The sequence below is a fragment of the Clupea harengus genome, chromosome 19 (assembly GCF_900700415.2).
Source record: "Clupea harengus chromosome 19, Ch_v2.0.2, whole genome shotgun sequence".
NCBI lineage: Eukaryota > Metazoa > Chordata > Actinopteri > Clupeiformes > Clupeidae > Clupea > Clupea harengus.
In genome coordinates, this window is record NC_045170.1 from 955,152 (window position 1) to 960,359 (window position 5,208).

At 39.3% G+C, this 5,208-nt stretch overlaps 1 long non-coding RNA gene across 1 annotated transcript; it reads left to right on the plus strand.

Annotated features, from left to right (window-relative positions):
* The first annotated feature begins 724 nt into the window (after positions 1-724).
* On the plus strand, positions 725-3,048 carry LOC122133804. Its single transcript, XR_006153000.1, has 3 exons — positions 725-778; positions 1,919-2,092; positions 2,520-3,048. It is a non-coding gene; the product is annotated as an uncharacterized LOC122133804 (long non-coding RNA).
* The last annotated feature ends 2,160 nt before the right edge of the window (positions 3,049-5,208 follow it).

Here is a 5,208-nt window from a genome sequence, read left to right on the forward strand (position 1 = left end):
AAACACACTTGCATGCACGCGCACACACAGATATACACACACTCATACATAAAAATGTACAATCACTCACACATAATATATATATATATATATATAGATTTTTGTAATTCTCATCAAAAACAAAAATTCTAATAATATAAATAATATTTTCCTTTTCTCTCTACAGCCTGATAAACTGCAGTATTACAAAAGAGGGCTTCAGTTCTCTTGCATCAGCACTGAGATCAAACCCCTCACACATGAGAGAGCTGCGGCTGGATGGGAGTAAAGCAGGAGACTCAGGAGTGAAGCATCTTTCTTCTCTTCTGGAGGATCCCAACTGTAAACTGGAGAAACTAGAGTGAGTATCACAAGACCAAATACTGAGTTGATATCAGTAAATTTGACAGTGACAGTGACTTATCATGCTCCTCACATGTAAAGGGTCACTATTAATCCACCAGTAAACACTTCTTATCACTCTGATTTCCCATCTTTATTACACATACACACACATTACACACACACACTCTGAAACACACACTCATACATACATACTTACAAACACATTCCTTTTCATATTGTTTGTCTAAAATGGAATTTGTTTAACCTTTTCTCTCTACAGCCTGCCAGACTGCAGTATTACAGAAGAGGGCTTCAGTTATCTTGCATCAGCACTGAGATCAAACCCCTCACACATGAGAGAGCTGGGGCTGGATGGGAGTAAAGCAGGAGACTCAGGAGTGAAGCATCTATCTTCTCTTCTGGAGGATCCCAACTGTAAACTGGAGAAACTATAGTGAGTATCACAAGACCAAATACTGAGTTGATAGCAGTGGATTTGACAGTGACAGTGACTTATCATGCTCTTCACATGTAAAGGGTCACTATTAATTCAGCAGTAAACACTTCTTATCACTCTGATTTTCCATTTTCTTTTTACACACACACACACACACACAAACCCTTACACACCAACACACATACTTACACACACACACAATTAAAAACATACTTACATGAATGCGCACACACAGATATACACATACTCAAACATAAAAACGTACAATCACTCACTTATAATATATATATATATATATAGATTTTTGTAATTCTCATCAAAAACTAAAATTCTAATACGTAAATCCTCAAATAGTGGCCGGGGCTTTTATTTACTTTGGCTGCACAGCGCACCGGCCTGTATTTGGGGCAGGCTTGTATTAGGGGTAGGCCTTTATTTCTTACGGCTCTTCAAAATGTTAAAAAAAAAAAAGTTCCGTTGATTTGAATGGGGCACCCCAACGTTAGCAGGTCTGTAATTTATTGATATTCACCATCTCGAAAAGTTAATGACAGCTGTCATATGCAACGGGTTTTGTGCTTCACATCTTTCATATCATTCCGCAAGAAGTCAGTCATTTAACGTAGCAGAAAGTCATTGTAACTTGAAGTCAGCAATGAATGGGTTGCTACGCAACCCCTGGGACGTTAAAGTTCTATTAGCCTGAAGAAAAAAAATGTCTTAGCGGAAATCACGAAACGGCAACAAAATCATTAAAAAGAGGTCTTTTGAAGGATTGTCTTCTATCGTTTAGGCAAGTAACTGTATAATAACAAATTCGCCTTGTAGGCTGAAACATTTATTTTTTTATTGCAAACAGCCATGCAACATTAAACATGAGGAGAACATGTATTTATGAAATGCATTCAATTAAATTGTGATGTCTGCTTTGTGCTGATGGACTGATGCTGGTAGGCTACAGTAAAATAGGCTACCTGTACCTTTTTTTACCCCCGGCTTGTATACGGGGCCCGGCCTTTATTTGTCCGTATCAACCACGCCCCCGGCTACTATCTGAAGCCCGGCCTCTAATTGAATCCCGGTCTTTATTTGAGGATTTACGGTAATATAAATAATGTTTTCCTTTTCTCTCTACAGCCTGTCAGACTGCAGTATTACCGAAGAGTGCTTCAGTTATCTTGCATCAGCACTGAGATCAAACCCCTCACACATGAGAGATCTGGGACTGAGTGGGAGTAAAGCAGGAGACTCAGGAGTGAAGCATCTTTCTTCTCTTCTGGAGGATCCCAACTGTAAACTGGAAAAACTAGAGTGAGTATCACAAGACCAAATACTGAGTTGATAGCAGTGGATTTGACAGTGACAGTGACTTATCATGCTCTTCATATGTAAAGGGCCACTATTAATTCAGCAGTAAACACTTCTTATCACTCTGATTTTCCATCTTTATTATACACACAGACACACATGCACAGACACACACAAATGCACAGACACACAAACACACACACTTACACACACACACTTAAAAACACACAGTCATAAACACTCTCACACACACACATACACACACACATACTTGCAAACACACACAGTTACAAGAACAGACAGACATACACACATACTTGCACACACTTACACACACACACACATATTGACACACTCACTTACACACACACGCATAAACACACTCACACACAGCTGATCTAATAGAGTCTTTCCTTCTTTCTCTCTACAGCCTACAGTACTGTAGTATTACAAATGAAGGCTTCAGATCTTTAGCATCAGCAGTGAGATCAAACCCATCAGCCCTCAGAGAGCTTCAGCTGAGTTTGAATGAGCCTGGACCCTCAACACTGCAGCTGTTCTCTGAACTTCAGAAAGATCCAAACTGTAAACATATCAACATATCTGGACTGTCATGAATCCATTCACATTTTATTCCACATTAAATATTCCTCTCTATTGTGTATAAAACAAATAATGACATCTGATGTCAAAATGATTTCTCTTTAGTTACTGGAATGATTAGTGACATGTTGAAGTCACTGCATATATGATATATAGTAGTTGTCCAACAGCTCCTTTCCACTGTACCTGTCTTTGTTTAGGAAGAAATGATGTTACTCCTATCTCTGTACTCCACTGGACTGTAAATATATTTCTCTCTCCCTTGTATACTACTTGCGTCACCTTACTATTTGAAGCAATATGTATGTTTTTTTTAAGTAACAAAGAACAATTGTGCCAGTAGTGTATACAGAATGTTTTCATTAATATTCCTTAATTCTAATATTGATAATAAACATGACATGACATAAATAACATGACCGATGAGAACAAATTAATGTTCAATGTTCAATAATTCTATATTTGTATTTGTCATTTGGAATTGACACTGAAAATAGTGTGTGTGAGATTCCCCATTATCCCGTGATCAGGATGCTTTGTGCTCAGTCTTTAGTCGGAGATGAAACACTTGTGGCTCGGGTGCTGGGTGCTGTGGGGAGTGCAGGGGTGCGTTTCCTGAAAGTGTTCAAGTTCAACCAGAGACTTTTCACTCATTTTCTCTCTCTTTGTTGCTATTGTTGCTGCACAATGACGCTTTAGGTAAAACTAGGCAGCCACTTGAGGCGAGTCTAAGATGCTAAGCTACATGTAGCACGTAGTCACGCCAACACTGAGCCCTACTCCTGCCACGCCCCCTCTGGATCCAACTCCCCTCCGTCACGTTCACAGTCCCCTGATGTCCTGTCACTCCCCCCCCCCCCCCCCACTCCACTTCAACTGCTCACTAGGGATGGGTGTCGTTTGGGTTTTTTCCGATACTTTTAAAACGATAACGGTGCCTGAACCGATACTTTTTTTTTTTTAAGCACAAAGCGACGATTGACGACATTAAAGAAAGGCTTTTTTTATTGCCAAGGCAATTGTTTTTCTTTAAGTTGAACAATATATTAACTGTTTAAAGTATATTATAAATATAAATACATACAAAACACATGGCTTCCAACTACAGCTTCAAACTTTTTAACTTCAAACTATGAACATTATATTAACTTTAACATTTTATGATTTGTTTTGTCGTGTCTAAAATATACACACACGCGGTCCCATTTAAGCAGGAGTCGAACAGCAGATGGTGAATTCTTTAAGCAGGGTTTATTGAAGATCTTAAACCACAATAAGAGAAAGTCCTAGGAATATTTCTGTCTGCCTAAAGTCGCGCTTGGACATTTAAACTTAACATGACACTCCCCCTAAAGCCCTGAATGGCTGAACCTGTATCCAATCACATCATTAACTTCTAACCTGACTCCATCCAATCAGAAAGCTTAAAATGTGTATCATGACCCAACCTCTACCCGGTGGGCCAAACCCCTTTTCTAACATCGTGTCTGACCTTCCTTCTGAATCATATTAAAATATCCCACATATTCCCCCCTTTGTGTCCATATGGACACACTAAACCATATTTTCATAACTCTATCAAATACACACTATCAATCTATCATATGATGAAACAAGTACATTTGAACTCCTATACATCAAAACCCAGTTTTAGCATTATTTTAAACAGTCTATTCACTTCATCTAACTCAATATTAATACCCCCATACAATACAACAGTCTCACTAGGGTGGTCCTAGATGAGCATACAGTAATGTTTACAGAACATACTAAATGTAATACAACCAGAATCCTATTTTGTATGCAGTGTCGTGCGTTTCGTTCAATCTCCATTCACATGGATAAACTTAGGTGTAACAATATCAGTATCCACATTCTGGTGTTCCTTTACTCCCGAGATGCCATGCCCCTATCCCCACAGGTGAGAACAAAAACCTTCTTATTTTAAGGTGAAAACTGAACCCACTGCCCTGTCCTGTACAGCGACACCTGCATTCCGCAGGCTGCGAAAGGCAACCATGCACATCCTCTTTTCCATCAGTTTCTGAATGCAGTGTTGTGTAACATATAAAGAAACATACAAAAATACAATACAAACAAACATACAGAAACCCAAACATTAAAACAAACAAAACAAGCAATATAAATATAAACAATACACATCCAATTATGTATGCAATGTTATGCAAGTGGTACAGTCTTAATATGTATGGATGTTCTGCGTGCTGTTGTAGAATTGTTATGGATGTCCCACAACAAACATCTTCTTATAAGTTCCACTGATGAGGTCCTCCATCTGAGTCTGCCGGAAAGCCTCCTCTGACCATGTTGAGCTCCATCAGTTTAACTTCCCCCAAGGGTAGACACATCCATCCACCGCAGCATGTCCATGACCTTGGCAGCCCTTCACCCAGGTCCAGCTGCTACATCTGAATGGTCCCCACTACAACTCAGCTCCCTCGAATTGTGGTAGTCCCACCGCCTAGTGGTCCTGCAAAACAGTTAATACGATACAA